This window comes from Phocoena phocoena, chromosome 13 (genome assembly GCF_963924675.1).
Source record: "Phocoena phocoena chromosome 13, mPhoPho1.1, whole genome shotgun sequence".
NCBI lineage: Eukaryota > Metazoa > Chordata > Mammalia > Artiodactyla > Phocoenidae > Phocoena > Phocoena phocoena.
In genome coordinates this window covers 42,241,073-42,263,928 of record NC_089231.1, presented here as the reverse complement: position 1 = coordinate 42,263,928, position 22,856 = coordinate 42,241,073, and the positions used below count along the sequence as shown (strand labels likewise).

Genomic DNA, 22,856 nt, shown 5'->3' with positions numbered 1-22,856 from the left:
TTTATTTTTGGCTGCATGGGGTCTTCATTGTTGCGTGTGAGCTTTCTCTAGTTGCAGCGAGCAGGGGCTACTCTTTGTTGGGGTGCGTGGGCTTCTCATTGCGGTGGCTTCTCTTGTTGTGGAGCATGGGCTCTAGCGCACAGGCGTCAGTAGTTGTGGCTCACCAGCTCTAGAGCGCAGGCTCAGTAGTTGTTGCACACGGGCTTAGTTTCTCTGCAACATGTGAGATCTTCCCAGACCAGGGCTCAAACCCACGTCCCCTGCATTGGCAGGCAGATTCTTAACCACTGCGCCACCAGGGAAGTCCCTATTATCCTTTTAACAGAGTCTTCCACAGAGAAAAAGATTTAATTTTTACAAGGTTCAATTTATCAATTTTTAAAATTTTATGGATCATGCTTTTTGGTGTCAAATCTAAGAACTCTTTGCTGGATGTCAGCAAGAATGGTGCAATAAGGACCTCCAACAATCCTCTCCTCCATAAAAGCAGTGATAACCACAAAATTGTCAAAATTAACATTTTCAGAAGTGTGGAAATTAGCCAAAGATATTCAGCAACCTGGAGACTGATTATTCAAGAAAATTGGCTGAATCTTGGTAAGAAAGTGAGCTTTGTGTTATTTCTACTTTAGCCTTATGACTCTTCATCAACCCCACAGTAGCCTTGAAAACCAATACTTCCACAAGCATGCTGAAAGCAGCAGCCTAACAGCCTAAGAGGTGAAATAACAGGGTGGGATTGCCTTTAAAGCCCAGTTCCCAGATAGGTGTCATTATCTGACCTGTCTGGCAGTTTCCTGGGCAATCCCACCAGAAAGGCTTGTCTTTTCTTTGGCCTGACACCAAGCTGGTCCAATGCAGACAGACTTTTCTCTGGGGGTGTTTTTCAGAATCAATCAGCCACAATCATTTAATATCCCAACCTCTTGAGGTAGCAATAACAATTGAGAGAAACATCAAACAGATTGAAATTCTTAAAATAGAAAGCTTTTGAATGAGATATATGTAGGTGACTTTGAAAAGCTCCGAAATATTCCTAGAAATCTGGAAGGCTATGTGCATACACAAGGCTGTGGACACAGCTATGAAAGAACTGAGAGGGCCCTAAGCTCTTCAACTCTGGATGAACTTGAAGTTCTGCACGAGTAGGAAATAAAAGTTAATGTAGACTTGTAAACTTCACGTCTGAACACTAAATCAGTGCCTCCCAAATCACGCAAAAACCTTGCTCAAAATCTGAAGGACTTGTTCATGCATTAAAAGAAATCTCTGTCCAATCATTAGCTAATCATTAAGCTAACTGAGCACAGACGTCAGTGGCCACATTAAAAAGAATACAGACCGTAAAAGAATTTATCCAGGAAACCTGCTAAACAAGAAAACAACAAAAAAAAGACAATAACAACAAACATCAACGACAAACTTTTTAATGTTTAAATGTTCCGTTTTCAAAAGAAATAAATTATAAAAAATGTAGATAAATGATAAAGTATGGCTCATACTTGGAGGAAAAAAATCAATTGATAAAAATTTTCCCTGAGGATACCCAGATATTGGATTTACTAGACAAAGACTTTAAATGAGCTGTTTTAAATATGTTCAAAGAACAAAAGGAAACCATACCTGAAGAATTAAAGGAAAATATACACCTGTGCCTGTCTCATAAATTTTTATTTTACTACAGATATTATACATTATATAATATTACTTATATATATAATTTTATATATTATTTATATAAACATATCATACTTATGTATTATAAATAATATATATTTATATATTATAAATATTATATAAGTATAATAATAATGTATGATTATATTATTTTCTTTTCCTTTTATGGAAAAGAAATGCCTCTCTTTGATCCTTTTAATGCTTTGTGCCTTGAATTCTGAATGTTGTTGATAGAGTTAAACCGTTTTCTCTTTGTTAGTATTTGCTAGAATCTTTTTTCTTATTTATTTTCCATCATCCTGTGTCACTTTGTATTAGACATGTGTCTACAAAATAAATTATAGCTTTATTTTTAATACAAAGAATTAATATTCTTTAAACAAACGAGTTATTGTTAATTTATTTGAACTTATTTCTGCCATCTTAGTTCATGTTTCATATTTACAATACTCTCTTTTTCTTTCTCATTTTTAACATTTCTGTCTGTTATTGGCCTGATTACATTTTCTTTGTTCCATTTAATTCTCTATACGTATAGAAGTTTTACAGTCTATTTCTAGAATGGTGGTTTGCTTTAAATTTTTAATACACATACAGGATTGGAATTTTTAATACATCAAGATTTAATCTGTTTTCAGTCTTCCTCTTATACTTAGCCTGCCATCTTGAAGCCAGATGTCTTTCCCAGATATGATACACTTCACTGAACTTTTTGGGGAGATACATTTTATTCATATGTCAGCAATCATTTATGCCTTTAAAATCCTCTTCTTCAAATCTGCATTTCAGTTCGCAGTGCTTTGCTAAGTTTGTACTTTGGTTCCTGACCTAGTAAAAATGGCAGTGAGATAAGAGGGAAATTTCTCCTCAACCTAGTGACATAGGTACTCAGAGCCAAAATTGTGGCAATTAATAAAAAGGAAAGAAAATGAGTAAGTAGGTTGTTTGACACACAAGTTTTTGGGTTAAGATAATTGCTTGCTAAATACTTAAAATTCAGCAGGAAGATGTTTCAAGGGAAATATATCTTTCCTGCAGGTTGTATATAAGGATGAAAGCGAAACACCCCTAAAATTCTAGGAAGTAACCCAAAACTCAGAGATTCAATATACATTTACCAAGGACCTTTGATAGTTCAAGGACTGTGCTATGGCTGGTTGTATGAAGTAAACAAAGCAGGCATGGTCTAAAGACTTTAAACAATAAGTACAGAAACAAATACGTTTGTAACAGGATGCCCCAGCATACATGAAATGTTTAGGGTTTTCTACTCTTTTCTGTAAAGAGAGATGCCAAAAACCACAATAGAATCATGGAAGAAAGCATTTTCTTTTCCTAAAGAATAAGTTTTGGGACCTTGTAAGCAATGAACTATCCAATTCAGTTTCCTGGGGAAAGTTAAAGTAATTTAACCTTTTGGTTCTAAAGCTTGAGAAAAAATAGTTGTCTTACCTCTAAAGAGAGGATTCCCCAGGGAGAATGTTAAAATACATATAATTCCACATTCTCCACTCCCCTCCCATAGCAAATGCATGCTCATCTGAGTTACTGAAGGTACTTCTTTTCAATAGTGGAATTGATGCCTGTGCATACCTAGGCAGAACTTGCTAGATGTTAGTCCTTTGGAAATGTTTAGACTGAATAAAAGGCTGAGAACAGAAATTAATATAGCACTGTTTAGAGAGTATCAAATTAGCAAATCAGTGCAACATGAAATGGTGACAGGTGGGCCATGCCTTGCATTGATAAAAGATTTGCTTTCTGGGTGGGATTATGAAAATTGTGAAAACAGGAATCATGTATTTGTCGACATGAACAATTAATTAAACTAGTGTTGTTAGCAAATAATTAAACCAGGAAAACTAAAGCCAATTTCATTAATCATTTAAAATTAATTATGACAATGATGTTAATAACAATTTGTCATTTGCGTTTGTATGAACATTTTAGAAAAGAAATATGTGTGTATCAGAGACTTAGAAGTGGTGGCTCACAAGATGTAATATGGATCATAATCTCCTTGGGAGAGGAGACTTGTTAAAATGTAAATTATTGGGTCCCACCTCCAGAAATTTGAATTCATTAGTTGTGAAAAAGGCCAATGAACATGGATTTAACAACCTCTCCCCTCCCTGTACACACACACACACACAGACACTCACACACACAAATAATCATTCTGATGCAATTTGCTGGGTAGATGACACTTGGAAAACATTGCTCAAGAAGTAAAACATTGATAAAAACAAGAATTGTTATATTATCTATTGTGAGTTAGCATTTGTTTGAATATTTACTTTATATATATTTTATTTTAAAATGGTTATTTCAGTGTTAGATAATGAACTTTATCTATAGATGGTAGTATGAGTAAATCAATAAACAACATTATTACAAAAAATAAACTAATATAATTAAGTTAAAAAGAGTTCTAGATCTGTTTTCTAGTAAGACACTAAAATGGCATGATAGTTGATTCCCCTCTCCCAAAGTAACCACAGAGAAACTAGACAGGGAAAATACCAAGAAAAGAAGAAAAGTATAAAATTCGTCTAGGGTAATAGGGAGATTGTTGTGAAATGGTGGGTTTGGGGGGATCAGTTCTAGACTTTAAACAGGACAGGGTTGACAGCCTGGGGTTATTGTGAGAGGGAAAGTAGCAGTGGTGGAGCTAGAGTTCTGCTATTGTTTCCTCCCCACCATTGCCGTGGTAAAAAGAATGCCTGTCCACAACAGGGCTGATACAGAATTCTGGTGCAGGCGTCTGCAGGAGGCAGTTCCCGTTAGGGAAATAGTAGGACTTTGGGTCATCAGATTAGCTGGAGTGCCAAAAGTGGAGACTACAGAAGCCTCAATACATGGCACATTTGCTGAATTTTGAAGCTATGTGGGGTGGGAAGCAAACGAGCTGGAATGGAAACCAGAGATGAATTGTACACGATCTCAGGAAACAAAGACCTTTCACGGGAAGTGACTCCAGCGAATATACCAGAACCACAGTAAACTGATGATCTGAAGCCAATTTTACCATGATGGTATTTTACTGATTTGGGGGAATTGGTGCTATAGACTAAGACTTCTGGCTTAGCAGGACAGAGGGCCTCTGCAGAGGAAGCTGAGTTTTCAGCCAGCACACGGGATAGAGAGAAAAGTAGAAAACTGTGAAGTCACAAATGAAGACATTTTTTAAAAAAACATTTACATAATTCTAAAACACTTCAGTGCAGAAAACTAAAAAGTTAAGCCAAAAATCTCTCAAAGGATCACAGTACTCGTGTCATTCTGCTGAGAGGGCAAAGACTAACTACAGGAAGGGCCCCAATGAACATAAGCATACTCTCATTGAAAAGCTTCAGAAGGCTAAGCCCTAATGACAGAACAAACCAGCGGTAGACTAAGCCTTATTAAAATGTCAACCAAGCACCCAACTCCATCTGCCTAGCATAAAAAAAGGGAAAATATTCTCAGGATGTGATAACATTATCAGAAAGATTCAATAAAATAGTAATAGCTATGCCAAGAAATAAGAGAATATGACCAGGCTAAGGAGGAATAAATAGACAATAATAAAAGAATAAAATGCAGTCCAGATATTGAGGTTATCAAAAACTTTAAAACAATTATAATTAATCCATTCAGGAGAATAGAGAAAAAGTTGTAGAAAACACATGAAAATATTGAGTTTCACCAGATACTTGGACTACACAAGGAAAACATATATAATGGAGATTCTAAAATTTAAAATATAATATCTGAAACTAGAAATTTATCTAATAGGTTTAACAGCAAATCAGAAGTAGCAGATGACAGGATTAGTAAACTGAAGGACAATGGAAACCCAAACCTAAAGCACAAAGAAAGCCTATCAAATGTGTAATAAGAATCCCAGAAGAAAAAAAAAAAAAAAGAATGGACCAGAAGAAACACTTGAAAAAGTCATAGCTGAGTATCTTCAAAAATCTTTAGGAATCCCTGGAAGGATCTATGAAAAGATAACCTATCCCAGGCATGTCACAGTAAAACTGCTGGACAGCAATGACAAAGAGAAAGTCCTAAAAGCAGTAAGAGGTGAGAAAAGACACATTACCTTCTAAGGAGGGATGATAAGACTAATGATGGAAGCTGGAACGCAGTGCAATGATGCACAGTTAAGGAACTGAAAAGAAAAACTGCCAACCTAGAATTCTTTACCCAGTAAAAATATTCCTTACCTCCATGAAGGTAAAATAAAGAGGTTTTTGGACAAGCAGAAACTGCAAGAATATGTTGCCTGCAAACCTGCACTAAACATATAAAGCAATTAAAATTTTAGAGCTCTGCTATGTAAAAAGCTTGTAAGTCATCAGTCCTGTCCTTACAATAAGACAAAAGCTAAACATACTGAAAACCAAGAATTTTTCTTAGACTCATCAGAGAAATGGGGTCACAGAGTAAACTGCCACCCTGAAATCTGGAGAGAGTCACAGCTGAGATTGGTTTATCTGGAGCAGAAGCTGCTACAGCCACAATCTAATGGGAACACTTAAATGACAATTTTGATGAATTGTTGGAGGCTGAGAGTGCACTAGCTTCAGAGTGAGAAACACTTTGGGTTTTCCCTCTAGGAACCTGGGTTTTCCCTCTAGGAACCCTGCCAAGTTCTAATGGTAAAGCAGAAAAATTCCCACCTGTTTCTGGCAGGAGATGAAGGAAAGTATCCATTTTAAAATATATCCAGAGCATTCTCCTTAAAAAAGAACTACTCTCTAAGAGAAAATACTTTACCAGAGCTTTACCTCACCTTAGGAAACAGAAATTAGCCAATTCCAACCCCCTCTGGTTGTCCTGTCTCATGTTAGGGGTAGTGGAGAGGGACTGAGAAACATTTTGAACATCATAGCCCCAAAACTCAGTCCCATTAAAAAACCAATTTTAATAAAAAGATTATAACAGGCTTCCTCTCCTCACTTTACCACTACATCAACAAGCCTACAGTATAAGAACAACGAATTGCAGCTGAAAGAACTGCAAGACTCAAATCTGATCAAGAAAGAGTTCTTAGAGAAATACAAAGACAAAAGGGAAGAAGAAAAGGACACTAGAGAAAACTGAAGCCTCTTCACCTACCTGTACAGCAAACATTAAAAACAGCCCAATTTTGAGCCAAATTAACATAAATCCTCACCCTTACGGCCTATTTATCTCAGATCCTATTATCCAATATACCACATCCAGTTTTTAACAAAAAGTTACAGGTATGCCAAAGAGAAGAGAAAATAGTCTGAAGATGTAAAGCAATCATACAAACCATACCCAAATGTGACACAGATTTTGGAAATATTAGACATGGAATTTAAAATATCTATGATTAATATGTTAAGGGCTTTATGGAAAAAGTAGACAACATGCAAGAATAGATGGGTAATTTATGCAGAAATATGGAAACACTGAGTCAAAAGGATATGCTAGAAATTAAAAATGCTGGAAAGAATGAAGAATGCCTTTCACAGGCTCATCAGTAGACTGAATAAGGAGGAAACCAGCAGTGACTTCGAAGATACATCACTAGAAACTTCCCAAAGTTAAATGCATAGAGAAGAGATGATTTAAAAAAGAATATCCAAGAATTATGAGATTGTGGGGTGTTTACAAAAGGTGTAACATACGTGTAAGTGGAATACCAGAAGAAGAAAAGAGACAGAAGAAATATTTGAAGTTATAATGGCTGTGAATTTTTCAAAATTAATGACAGACACCAAACTACAGATCCAGGAATCTCAGAGAATACCAAGCAGGATGACTACCAAAAAATATAAAACTTAGGCATATCATATTCAAACTTCAGAAAACCAAAGACAAAGAAAATCTTGAAAGAAACTGGGAGGAGGTGGGGGTACACCTTACCTACTGAGGAAAAAGGATAAGAATTACATCAGATTTTCTCATCAGAAACAATGAAAGGAGGAAGAGAATGGAGTGATATATTTAAAATGATTGGAAGAAAAAGAGAAATACCAAACTAAAATTCTATATCCTTCAGCAATGAAGAGAAATAATGACTTTCTCAGATAAATGAAAATAAGTGAATTCATTGCAGTAAAACTTCCCTGCAAGAAAGGTTAAAAGAAGTTTCTCTGGGGCTTCCCTGGTGGCGCAGTGGTTGAGAGTCCGCCCGCCGATGCAGGGGACACGGGTTTGTGCCCCAGTCTGGGAAGATCCCACATGCCGTGGAGCGGCTGGGCCCGTGAGCCATGACCACTGAGCCTGCACGTCAGGAGCCTGTGCTCCGCAACAGGAGAGGCCACAACAAGTGAGAGGCCCATGTACCACAAAAAAGAAAAAAAAAAAAAAAAGAAGTTTCTCTGAGAGAAGGGAAATTATGTAGGTCAAAAACCCAGATCTGCATAAAGAGAGGAAATGTGTCACAGAAAGAATAAGTGAAAGTAAAATAAAGCCTTTTATTTTTTCCTATTTTTGAATTATCTATTAAATAACTGTTCAAAGTAATAATATTGATAGTAACAATATACTAGGTGATTATAGTTTCTGGATAAGTGAAATGAATGGCAGAAATCTTACAAGGGATGGGAGGGAGGAATTGGGACTACTCTGTTATAATAGAGTAGTGTATATATGTATAGTATTATAGTATTAAAATGTTCTGGGATCTATTATAAAGTACCTGCACTACTCATGAAGTAGTATGGTGTTATTTGGAAGTGGAATTAGATTAGTTAAAAATGTATATTGCAAAGCTTAGGGCATCATCTAAAAAAATTTTTGGAGTATAGTTGATGTACTAAGAGAGGATAGAAAATGGAAACATGTAAAATACTCAGTTAAAACCAGAGAAGGAAGAAAATGACAGAAAGATTTTAAAAAGAACAGTTATAATGAATAGGAAATGCTTAAAAACATGCTACTTATCAATCCAACTATATCAATGATAACTTTAAATGTGAGTGGCCTAAATTTGCCATTTAAAAACAGAGACTGTCAGAATGGGGCGTGGAAAAGGAAACAAGACCCAACTATGTTGTCTACAAGCCAAAAAGAAAAACCTGCTTTAATATAAAGACACGGGTTAAAAGTAAAGGAATGGAGAAAGATATTACATGCTAACACAATCAAAAGAAAGTTGAAGTAGCTATGTTAATTACACAATGCAGACTTCCAGAACAAGGAAAAATTATTAAGGGTAATGAGAGGTATTACACAATGATAAAGGGGTCAATTCTCCAAGAACACGTAAAAATCTTTAAAGTGTATGCACCTAACAACAGAATGTCAAAATACATAATTAAAAAACTGCTGGAACTGCCAGGAGAAATAGAAAAATCCACTATTACAGTTGGAGACTTCAACACCTCTTTATCAGTACTTCCAACAGTGAAAAAATCAGTAAGGATGTAGTTGAATTGAACAGCACCATCAATCACTTTGTTCTAATTGACGTTTATAGAATACTCCATCTGACAACAGCAGAGTACACATTCTCCTCAATCTCAAATGGAATAGACCACATTTCTGGGTTACAAAACACAGCTTGACAAATTTAATACAATAGTAATCACTCAAAGAATGTTCATAGACAACAATGGAATTAAACTGGAGATCAAGAACAGAAAAATAGCTGAAAAACAAACAGAAAAATAATGGAGAGTAAATAATACTCTTCTAAATAATGTGGGGGTCAAAGAAGTCTCAAGCGAAATTTTAAAATATTTTTAACTAAATGAAAGTGAAAATACACCTTATCAGAATATGTGGCATGCAGCAAAAGCAAAGCTTATAGGGAAGCTTATAGCATTGAATGTATACATTAGAGAAGAAAAGTATCTAAAATTTAAAAATCTAAGCTTCTATCTTAGGAAATTAGAGAAAGGAAAACAAGTTAAGCCAAAAGACAGCAGAAGAAAAGAAAAATTAGGCAAGAAGTCAATGAAATTGCAAACAGGAAATCAATAGAATCAATGAAACCAAAAGCTGGTTCTTTGAAAATATCAATAAAATGTATTAACCTCTAGCCAGACTAACCAAGAAAGAATTCTTCAGCAGAAGGAAAAGATTCCAAACAGCTACATGGAAACAGAGGAAACAGTGAAAAGCAATGAATGGTAAATAGGTGGGTCCTTATGAAAGTATATTAACTGCAAAAGATGATAATAATGTGTTGTAGAATTCAAAATACATGCAGAATTGACATGCATGACAATAGTAGGGCAAAAGAGGAAAGGTAGGTAAATAGGATTCAACCATTCTAGGATCTAAGCATTATCAAGGAAATGATAAAATTAATAATTTTATTAGATGCATTAAGCCACATATCTGTTCTCTAAAGTAGAGATCTTTAAAATGACCATTAAAAATAATGAAAGAATGTATAGCCAATTAAAGATGGAAAAATAAAATAATTTAACATATTTTATTAATTCAAAGAAAGACAAGAAGGGATAGAAAAGTGAACATAAGGAGATCAGTCACATATAAAGCAAATTGCAAGATGGTAGATATTGACCCAAGTATACCAATAATTAAATTTAAATGGAACAAATATTTCAATAAAAGAGTAAAATTATCAGACTCAATATTAAGAAATAGTATGGTAATTAGAAGTAAATTCTATGACACAGAACGTTTGAACCTAAAGGAATGAGAAGCATTATCAGAATTACTTGGAGATGTTTGGTAATGTTATCTAATCCATTGGTTAGAAATAAAAACCCTAAGTCTATGTGTGCACAATTACATATTTGAAAATGTATCAAACAAAACCTGGCAAAAGTAAATAGTGACCTAAACAAATCTACAATCATATTGGGAGATTTTATTGCATCTCTTTTAATAGCTAATAGGACAACATAAGGAGTCATCCCTCTCAATTCAACTTATACCCAAAAGACAAAACTTGAAACTAGTGAGAAAAGTTTTCCCAAATGAAGAGTGATTATTTGTGGTTTTTCTGGTCTCTAGACCTCTGTAATCAAAGACTGTATCCATTCTCCTCCCTTGGAACATACAGGGCTTTATAACCTGAGATCTGACCTCCCATACTCATTATCTGACAGGATATCTGATAGCCCCAGAGGAAATGTCCTCAAAGAATAAAATAACAATCTATTTGAAGAGAATTATTTACAAAGAAAAAGAACACACTGCATAAAAGTCCTTCAGAAATAGAAGCATCAGAACAAAAAAAATCAAAAATTTTAAATTAATCTAATAAAGTATATTAAAATATAAACAAGATATTTTTAATGTGAAGTAGAGTAAGACAACATTAAAAGAACAAAAAAATGATTTGAAAAATAAGATAGTCAACATAAAGAGCACAATGGTTATACAGATTTGAATTGATACAACTAAGGGAAAAAATTAGTAATTGGAAGACCCACTTGAGTAACTATCCAGAAGGAAGAATTAAAAGATAAAGAATAAGAAAACATTAAATGTTAAGCTATCTGGAAAGTAGAATTAAAGTAGAATAAAAAAATACAGATAATAGAACCTCAAGGAGATCATAATAGAAATTGAAAGAAGGAAATTTTGTTTTTAAATAATAGAGAAGTATTCCCTGGAATTAAAAAATAAATGAAAAAAGTCATATTGCAAGCATTCCTAGATTGTTAAAAGTGACAAATTAGTGGGGAAAAACACCTGGGAATTAAAGAATGTATCAAAGACAACAAGAAACTTCTAAAAGCTTCAGAAAGAAGGAGCAGATCAAGGAAATCATCAGATCAGCAACACATTTTTCAACAACATCCCTGGAAGCAGTATGAAGATGGAACAATATTTTGAAGATATTGAAGGAAAAAATTTTGGACGTAGATGCTTAGACCCAACCAAACTAATTCACGTGTTACAGCATGATAAAAAATATTCACATGAATTCAAAACCGTAGCTTTTTCCAAAAAAGACTTGCACTGAAAATTGTTTTGGATAATATTTTTAAATAGCATTTTATATATTTTTTTTAATATTTTTTTATGTGAACCATTTTTAAAGTCTTTATTGAATTTGTTACACTATTGCTTCTGTTTTATGGTTTAGTTTTTTGGCCAAGAGGCATGTGGGATCTTAGCTCCCCGACCAGGGATCGAACCCACACCCCCTGCCTTGGAAGGCAAAGTCTTAATCACTGGACGGCCAGGGAAGTCCCTAAATAGCATTTTAAATAATAACATTTTTATTTTTCAATAAATCTATGAGATGCTACAAGAAATATGAAGAAGAAATTAAATATGTCAGTAAAGTTTATTTTCTTTAAAATCACAGTGAGCATAATAGAAAGAAAATATATACATATTACCCCAGAATTAAAATCTAGATCACATCAAACTAAAAAGGAAAGAAGGAGCGTGTGGCAAAGGGATGAGAAAGTTAGTAAGTATACCATCCTGTTTGAAGTGAGAGATAAGAGTTAAAGACAATAAGTAAAAATAAGTTTTTAATTAGACACAGAAAGCATGGAAAGAGAATAAACCAAAATATTAGAATTACATACAAATATACGAAGAATTAATCTGAATGTAAATTTTCTAAACTCACTATTCAAGACACATTTTCAGATTGGATTTAAAAAACGAACAAAATCAAGATATATGTTGTTTACAAGAAAAAGATCTAAAGCATAAAGACATATGAACACCTGAAACTTTTTAGTAAGTGAAAACATTCTATCAGACAAATAGTAACCAAAACTGGTTTAGGTAAATAACTATTAGAAAAGTGTACTTAAAATCTACTACTGCATACAAACAAGGTATAATCTGTCTTGGTATGTGCTACTATCTTCCAGCTTTTTGCCTGGAAACATTTTTGACCTGTGACACAGGGAAGTGCAACCAAAACAGCGGCGAGCAGTCTTACTGAGAGGAGGAGAGAGAACTCAGAGTTCTGGGAGGCAGAAGTAGCTGGAAATCTGCAAGGCAATGTAATGAAGAAGAGAGATCCATGCAGAAAAATGGCTCCAGAAATCTTCAAGTCTGTTCAAAGAATAACCAAGACGGTGTAAACTGCATATTTCACAGATCTCACACAGAGCTGGACACGCGTGCATTCCAATCAGTCAAAATAGAGACTCCTTGGAGAACACCCTAGGAATTCAAAAGAGACCCTTGAAGGGGCATGTATTAGTAAACGGCTGAAATCCAGAGAAAAGCACTATAAATGCACCATAAGTCTGAAAAACAAGCTTTCAATGAAAAAATGGAAAATCTGAATAGCCCAATGTCTCCTTACAAAAGTGGAATTTATAAGTAAAAAGACTTTCACAAGGAGATTCCATCCCAGGTGGCTTCAATAGTAAATTCTATGAAATGTTTCATAAGGAATAATACCATTCTAATACAAAATCTTTCAGAAAGTAGAGGAAAGGGGGACACGTGCCAACTCACCTAATGAGAAAGCATTACACTGATACCAAAACCAGAAAGCTATATTACAAAAAAAATTTTTAAGGGAGAAAGTTATAGTGCCCACTTCGATAACACATATGCTAAAATTGGAAAGATACAGAGAAGATTAGCATAGACTCTGCCCGAGGATGACACACAAATTCGTGAAGCGGTCCATATTTTTTCAACTCTACTTCAATAAATTTTTTTTAAAAATAAAAAAAGTTACAAGCCAGTTGCATTCATTTATATTTAAAGGACACTTCCCTGAAACGCTATTTTATAATTGTCTCTTCGTTAAATATCCATCTTTGGTGTCATCAGGGCAATGCAACATGCAAAATTATGGTTGAGTGAAGGGCAGGTGAGAAAAGAAGAATCAGTGATTTTAGGAAATGGTATATATGGAAGTTTGTGGCCACGAAATTGATATCTTTAAAATTCTTGTTACCTCTGATGTCCTAATCTTGTAATCCTAAATTAGATTGCTAAGTAATGTACAAGTATCTGCCCTGTTGCCTGAACAGCGTTCAAAGATTCTTTAGAAAGGAGATCTCGTCTCCAAGGACTCTCTTCTGCTCTGCCTTTTACTTAGCTTACAATTGTGTTTTATTTACCTTTCATTTCAACTAGTTTGTTTTTATTCACCAACTTAATAAGCATAGGGATCAGTTCATTTAAAAAATCTCCATTATAATTTTATCTTGAAATATTTATTATAGTTGTTATTGTTAGTTCATTTAGGCATGAGAATTCTGTTCCCCATCTGATTAAATGATTATCTGATCTTCTTGTTAGAACATTGGAGCATCTGCCTCCAATAAAAGTTCCGTGCTGAGTACTTATCACAGTTCCTTAAGGATAAAGTGGAACTTAAGCAAGTCTGAAAGAATAGGTTTAGTATTTTTATGCTTGCCTGCTATTAAGTATTTAATTATGGCAAAATTTGTCTGAAAATTGCTTTTATTATAATATACAACCTAGTTTAAAATTTGTGTGAGAAGTCCCTAAAGCTCTCACCTACCTCAGATTATTGAAGAATGCCACAATTATAGACGGATAGCTCAGGTGATAGCAATACCTCCTTAAAATCAGAAGTAAGAAATCTGATTATTTTTTTTACTCCTTTCTTTCTTCTTCTTTGTATTCCTTCTCCTTTCTTCCAATAAGATAGATATTTCAAAGTATGCATAGAGATATTCCCATGTATTTAATCCCTACTAAATAGCTTCTTAATGACTTTTCTGGCTCTGAACAACCTCCTAAAAAATACAGGATTTTGGTCATTCATAGCTGGGCCATCTCTGCAGTGTTATAGTAGTCTAAAAATATACCACTATTTTTATTAATTTAATTTAATTTTTAAAATATTTAAGCATTAGTAAAAATCAGTTTTTAAATGTTGATTAATTGCACTGATTTTTCAGTACCTCATGTGCAGTGATACTGCTCCTTCAAGTAGAAATCAAGAATATTTCTTTACATAAGAACACATGCCACATCTATTTCTTCTTTGAAAATGCACCCTTAGCTGCCAGCAGAAGTTCCTCAGGGGTTTTAAAAACATCAATCAGTTTCACAGCTGGAGAGAAAATACTTTCTTAGAGAAGTTTTACCTATACGAAGAATAGGCTTTGTCATTTTCGAAGGCACACAATGAGTTAAATTTAAGAAAGGCCAAGAAATAGCTTTTCACTCACAACTGACTTTATTTGAAGAGAAAAAGAATAGAGTAGGCATAATGACTAAACACTTTACATCCCAGGTACTCTCAGGAAGCACACAGTGAACTGTGGTGATAGCCACCGGACAGGCTGTCTCTGGGGGACACTGCCCCTCCAATCCTGCAGAAAAGCCCTGATATACCAGTGCTTAGACAAAAGCACTTTATGACTCCTACTTCTCCCTGAGTATAAAGGTATTTCAGTCTCAGGTCTGAGTCCTGACAGAAAAAGAAATCGAAAATCTCAAGTGAAGCATTGCCCTTTACTTATTTTATAACTTGCGTTTTATTTACCTTTCACTTAAACTAGATTGTTCTTACTCACAAATGTAATAAACACAGAGGTAATTTTATAAAGAGATCTAGATTACAATTTTACCTTCAAATATTTATTATAGTTATTACTAGTTTAAGCAGAACCTGTAGTGAATTAATTATATCTTCTTGGCATTTTAAAGGAAAATATAGTTTTTAAAAAATGGATGATTATTTGACATATCTAATAAAAGCCTGGTTCAGAATAACTTTGTTTTTACCAGTATTTTAAATAGGATAATTTCCTTCCCTATGTCATTGTCACAATATTTTGATCAATATGCAGAAGAATCAAGGGATACTTTTAGTCAATTAAGATAAATGTAAGAATGTACCGATGAATAAAGCTCGTTCATTTTATATTGGTTCATAGTTATGAAAGACAACCACTGTGCTGTATAACAGTCGAGCTATTGCTTTTTAAAAAGTCTATAAATCTTTGTGCAAAAGTGCATTCATCTATGTGGCTAAAACATGAAATAATAATTTGGTAGTTAACATTTAATTTCACTCAAAGAATTGTTTTAAATAAACCCCAGAGATTTCCCTGAAAAAAAAAAAATCTATCAAACTTGGAAGCCAAAAGAATGCTTTATTTCTTTTGTAACTTTAAATACCTTCTATGTCTGAAAATGGGATAAAATAGCACCACTTGTGAAGATGGATTAATGCTAATAAGATCTTTTCAGACTCTCATTTATGTTGATTGTATAAATATAAAGTTATGACTAATAAGAACTCAAGTGTACTCTGAAAGAACAACTTGAGACTTTCAGTTCCTTATTGCAAATAATTGCTCATATTATTTGTCTTGTGTTATTTGTTCTGACTGGCTTTAGTCTTTGAAATTATCCATTTTATCCAGAATTTATTTGCCAGGATTCTCTTTAACATGCAAATGTGCTATAATTGTCATCATTTATTTAAATAGTTTACTTTTCCCATTAACAAAGAAGATATGGACTGAATTGGAACTAAAATTGGCTGATGATGAGTGAGCAGCCAGTGAGGAAGGGCAGGAAGAACAGCGAGTGCTGTAAAGAAAGAGAAAGGCTTCATTGAGCATCTATATGAAATGATTCTGGCCACTTCATTTTTAACCCTCACAGACATGTTGTCAGATAATCATCAGTTTCCAGTTTCAAAAATAATGGGGCTGGGGATGAAGATTAGGTAACTTGCCCCAGAGCTATGACATGTAAAGCCAGGTGCAGTTGACTCCAAGGGCTATGAGATGAGGAAACACAAGATTTTGACTTTTCTGCAGAGTCCTGCAGAGATGAGCAAGGACCATCTCCAATAAAATATGTGAAGTGGACAGAATTTTGATTCAGTATCTCAAGGCTTTTTTTTTTTTACATCTTTATTGGAGTATAATTGCTTTACAATGGTGTGTAAGCTTCTGCTTTATAACAAAGTGAATCAGTTATACATATATTCCCATACCTCTTCCCTCTTGCGTCTCCCTCCCTCCCACCCTCCCTATCCCACCCCTCTAGGTGGTCACAAAGCACCGAGCTGATCTCCCTGTGCTATGTGGCTGCTTCCCACTGGCTATCTACCTTACGTTTGGTAGTGTATATTTCCTGTACCATGCCCCACATGTAAACATATCCGTTCTGACATTCACTCCAAGAGCCAGCAGAAATGCCTTCCCAGTCCTTCCTATTTCTTCCTGCCCTGTCCTCCACTATTCATTCATCTAATTGTTCCTTCATTTATGTGTGCATTCATTCACCAAATATTGAGTGTTTACGATGTCCTAAGGACTGATTTGGCACTGAGGCTACAAATGTGAACTAAAAGAACCCCATCCTTGCCTTCATGGAATTACCTCCTAATAGGATCTGAGAACAACTTTATGGAGATACTCTAATTACACAAATAATAAATATTTAAATTACAATCACCCCATTCTCCCCATGTCCATCATCAACCCAGTCGGTGTCATCTCTCAGGAAACAATCTGAAGACTCAAGTCAGATGTAAATCTCTAAATTTTATCCAACCACATTTTCATAAGAGTCTAGATACCACTTGAAAGTGCCAAGGGTAAGGGGAGGGGTAGGGAGTAGGGGAAGGAGAAGCGCAGATGAGGAAGAGCCTCTAGAGTAGGGCAGGAAAGGCAGTACTAATCAAAAGAGCAAAAAGTGATAGAAAATGCATGCATAATTGGTCAGGGATGAAAGAAAAAGGCAGAAATAGAGATCACCTAGAGAAGTGAATTAAGGAAGAGTCCTGATTGGCAAAGTGAGCTATGTAACATCTGTCTCTCTGCAAGACTCTAAGCCCCTTGAGGGAGGAACTGGGCCTTTTTACCATTTCCATGTGCATCATCGCCATGTCACGTAGCATTCTGTCTTGCACACAGTCTGCATTCCATAATATTTGCTGAAATGAAGGAAGAAAGGAAGGGAGAAATCCAACATGTTGGCCTAATCTGACTTATTAATTTTAAATACTACATGGTGATAACCGATAGGCAAGTTGTTAAGTGCATATAGCTCCATGCCTTCTGACCGTGCCGCAGCAGCAGTGACATGAGGGATCTGCTTGTGGTTTTCAGCTCTTTGGCCTATTTTCTGTGATAATGACAAAGTCCCTGAATTAGCCAGTGCTAAGATTTTTTAGCCATGGACTCAGCAGAGGAACATGAATGTCTATCGTATGGAAATTTCATAAAGCCCATGTCTGACACAGGTACCTCTTGACTCTCTACACTGATTTCTCAGAACTTTCATATGCCCAGCTGGATACGGTACATTTAAATCAGGCTGACCCACTCAAAGGCACACTAGCCTTGCTGGAAGTAATCCCTTTGGTACTCTCCCCTTTCCAACAACCTCTACTTCCCTGTGCCAATCCAGTACACCCCTGAGTTCTGACCTTTTTACTTGGCCTCTTGTCTCAAGCCCCATGCTCAAGCATTGCACAGCACATAATTCAACTCTCATGCTTGGACCGTAGTACTCTCCTGAACTTGCCCTTCCGTTCTTCCTGCTCTTGGTTGCTCTGGATAATCCAATAATGTATAACCCAGGGCCTATTCCTGGAACTGCATTTCAGCCATGGTGACCTGATATCCTGCTCAGACCTACTCTAACTCCTCAGGAAGAGGAATTAAACTCTCACGTGACTGGGCCTCTGAATTTCCTGCCTATGTGGATGAATAGCTTGAATCTTGAATTTCGTTTGGATTCTACTGTTGGATTCTCTCACCATGTATTAAGCTCATCCCTGCCTTTGTGCTCAAATACTCACTTTTTCATCTTGCTCCCTTGATCTCCTCAGGTTTGGCTTAACTGTTAGGTCAGCTTGAGAACAGGTGTCTGGCTTTTCTGTCAGAATTTTTCGCCACCATGGAGTCCCTCTGCTTCTTAAACTTTCTGCCTTCACACCTTATGAAAATATCTGGAAAACCAATTGACTGTCAAGTTGAGTAGAGTTGGCCAATAGGATTTCTTGTACCTAAGAATTTCAGACTTCCCTCATCTATCCAGAAGTATTTAAGAAAACTTCAAATCAACCAAAGCAGCATCTTTAGGAAATCTCTTAGATCTTGAGGATTCAGCCTAATCCTCCCAGGAAAACTTTAGCAAAATATACAGAGTAGTTTCTACCATTTTAGAAGAATATGAACATGAGGCTTTAGCCTGAGAAAAGTGCTTTATAACTAGAGGAAGAAAGAGAAGCCCTGTGCTGTCTCTTCTCTCAGATGGTATCTTGTGATCCTCAGATTAAAAAAAGATATAAGAGAAATACCAGAAATTATCTCTTTCATGACTTTCAGTGTTAGTGAGTTGAATGTTGGCCTGAATGCCTCTAACATCATTGTTGTCACTTCTCTCTCTCTGGGGATGCAGGAAATGGAAAAGAATTGACTCAGTGCAGCGGTTACTTATTTCAGTGAGGCTGGTACAAATTTATCAAGGTGCAAAAATGTCTTCTTGTCCTAACTGACATCAGAATTAAGATGTCTAAATACTTACCTGAAGGACTTTATTAATTAAGACATATTTGCTTAAAAAAGAAAAAGAAATAAATGCAAATTTATCCAAAAGAATCTTTTATTTTGAATTCCAGAATATCATCATGCCAGTGGACAAGTTACCATTTCTTCAATATATATCCATATATATATATATATATATATATATATATATATATATATATATATATATTTCTTTATTGCCTAAGGGGAATGTTATGTCTCCTTTTCCATTGAATAAATGCATATTTAGTTGTGTTTATATAAGAACAGAAGAACTTTGGGGCAGAAAAAAAGGAAGGACTCAAGGACAAGTGTGACTTTCTGACTTAAGATTTACAGTCTCTCCTTGATGTGGAGACAGTCATGCACGTAAATCTTTGAGCACTAAGAAATGAATCTATTCCCTATGCTCTGTGTTGGGGGGGTGGGGAAGAGAGCTCAGCAAGAACAGATGTGGCCATTCGCTCAGTTACCCAGTGAAAACAAGTAATTGCCATGGCAACTGGAGGATATCATGGGGTACACAAACTGACCTCTAAGACTCAGCGTGCTTTATGCTATAAGAATTGCATATGTATACTTGTTTGTGATGTAGATTTCCTTCCTACGTGAGAGTACTACAGCGTTAAAATACTAATTTTTTCCTGCCTCTAATACCCTCTGGTTTTATTTTGATCTGAACCTGAAAAGAACACTGGAAAGAACATGTAGTCCTTGATGTCAGAACTACAAAATATACTATTAAAAGATGTAAATAAATGGTGAACTACCATAAAAAGATGAAAGGATGCCTACTTACAAAGAACTCAGGGAATAAAAAGCTCAGGTTATGCTTGAGAGCATTTCAGCTCCCCTTTAAAATAGGTACACACCGATCCAAAGCTGTATTCTTAGTTGTATTTGTTTAATCCCTGTACCAACCACAGGTTATTTCAGCTAGAAAAGCAACAACAAAACTGAATGGATAAATTGATTCCTGTAGCAAATGGATGTGTATGTACGGTGTAGATGCACTGAAGGTAAATGTAAGTAGTTAAGCATATGCAATGTTTACTGCTCTTCCTGTTATAGGAATTTGTTGTAAACATACAACAAACATAATTACACTGTAATTATTCTGTGGTCAACATTCTCCATATTATGAACAATATTTAAAACTTAACTTTTGCACGTGGGAACCTGGGATTAGTTCAGCCTTATTAGAGAATTTCTCTAAATGAGAGAACAATTTTCTAGGCGCTGAAATTGGTAACACTTCTACAAGTTAGATTTATTTCCAGTCCCTGCTACCTGCTGAGTGGAGTTGCCAGGAAGAGCAATGATGTGGTGTGTGTGCCCTTCTCACTTGTTTAAAGAGCTTAATTGAATCGCCTTCTTACCTTCCCCCATTACAAAGAAAGTTGGTATTATTGAAAATCTGAGAACTGACTGTCCAATGTTACTCATTTCTGGAAGGAAAGGAAATATGCTAGTTAGGAATACCATTAACTCTAACTCTGAAAAGTGAAATTCATCTATTTGCTCTTGGAGCTGCTTTGACTGTGGTTCAGTGGAAACTACCCCAAACTAGTAATAAATAGGCATTGATTCTGGCTGCATGTCCCCATGGATACTGGGTTTTTGTTCACTACATTCTCTGGATTTTAGTTCCAGACTGTGTAAAGCAAGAAAAAGATGATCTCTAAGGGTCCTTTCAGTGCCAAAACATAGAAACTTTGGGAAACTAGTCCTTAATCAGTACCCTATATAGTTCCATATCTTTTAAGAATTCAAAGCTCATTGATGTCATTGATCGAAGAAGCATAGTAATTACAATTATTCCCAATGAGGTCAGTTTTCCAAATATATTTTTCCTAAAAGTTAAATATTACTTCTCAACTTGAATATTAGAGTTATAAGTCAAGGAGAATTGGAACACAAATTATTGATATTATACTTCTTAGTCAATCAGAAGAGACATTATAATTAACATTTTTAATAATTAACAAGTTTTATATATATAATCAAAGTTAAAAGATAAGCAACATACTAAAAGATATTTGCAACATATTAAGTAAAGATACTATTTAAATCTATAATACTTAAAGAACTCATGCAGATAAACAAGAAAAAGACAAAAGATGCAATAAAACATAAACAAGATATGAATAGGGAAGTCACAAAAGAGAAAGTCTGAGTATCAGAAACAGTGCAACTAATACCATAAGAAAATCTCTCACTCATTATGCTGATAAATGTTATATGTCTACCATCATTATATATTGACTAATAAATAAGGATACTGAAACTTCATTCAGAGCTTGTAGAAGTGTGCATTGGTATAACCACGGTGTTCAACACTTTAAGGGAATCTAGTCACGTTGGAAATATCCATACCCTACAACACAACAAGTGTCATGATGTCTATCCTAATAGAAAAATACATCCAACAGGGTCATAAAGAGACGTATACAAAGTTGTTCACTGAAAAATTGTCTATAACAGCAAAAAAAAATGGCTGTCAGTACAGAAATGGGTTTAAAAATGTAGAAGATTAGCAGAATGGAATAGTGTACAGTAGTAAATTAAATAAAACAAGTCTATACTTTGGCGATTAAATAATAGCCATTTATATAAAATTTTTGAAACAGCTACAAATTGTATTTTATTCATTGATGCACTTATATATGTTGAAATATAAAATAAGAACTGATAGAACATATATCAAATTTATAATAGTGAAGAGTGGAGGGAATGGGAATGGTGGACAATGGAAATTTTTTTGACAATGGAAATTTTAACTGTACTTATAATTTTTCTTTTATTAAAATTTATGAAGCAAATAACACAAAATGCTAGTATTTATTAATTTCTATATGTAATTGTCTATGATATTTCTGTGTACTTTTCTCTATTTTTAATTTTTTCAAAAATAATCTTGGAAATATGTGGTGTATAAGAACATCTAAGTACTTATGTACTTTTAAGTAAGTATGAATATTTAGGAATCTAAAAATATACTTGATTGAATCAGTCATAGAATCTATGCTAAATTCTTATGTATTGGTTGATACTATTAATTTTTGACAATACAAGTGACAACAAAAACTAAATGAACACACTGCCTCTTAATTTAATGCAGGATAGAATGAGTTCATTCAACAAAATTAATGAGAATTAAACATTAGCATGAGATACAAAATCTAAAGAGTGCCAAGAAAGTGTCAGAATTCTCAACTGCACTGAGATGGGAGAGGAGCTATAGGATAATCTTCCACATATTTGCACATTAAAAAGAGTACCTACAACCTGAGGGACCGAAGAATTAGTGTTCTGATAAATGAATATTTCAGATTTTTATAGTATTTCAAACTTAAAGAAGTGATAGATGTGTGACATTTACATTGTCTAAGAAAATGTAGAGAGAAATATTGCGATCCTTTGTAGGGTATTCGGATATTAAAACAGCAAATGTTAAAGTTGTAATTTATATATTAAAACAGTGAAAATTACAGCATTTCTTGGACGTTATGCCCTTCAAAATAATCTGAATAATGTACCTTTAAAAAGCAAGGAAACAATTACCTGTACTTTGTGAAGAATGATAAACAAAATGACAAGAGGTGGGTGGAAGCCCCGAAGATAGCTTTAAACCTTTCTGGCTTTAAGAACTTACCTTCAAAAAGTTATAAACCATTAAGTAAGCAAGGTGGGGAAAAGTCCAGCAGATCCTGTCAATAGGGCAAGGTTTTTACTTTCCTGATTATCTGAAACCAGAACCAATAATCTTAT

The 22,856-nt window shown here is 34.7% G+C and overlaps 1 non-coding gene across 1 annotated transcript; it reads left to right on the top strand.

Moving 5' to 3' along the window:
• Positions 1-13,133: 13,133 nt before the first annotated feature.
• Positions 13,134-13,240, top strand: LOC136133351 (U6 spliceosomal RNA). The gene has a single exon (XR_010656500.1). It is a non-coding gene; the product is annotated as a U6 spliceosomal RNA (small nuclear RNA).
• The last annotated feature ends 9,616 nt before the right edge of the window (positions 13,241-22,856 follow it).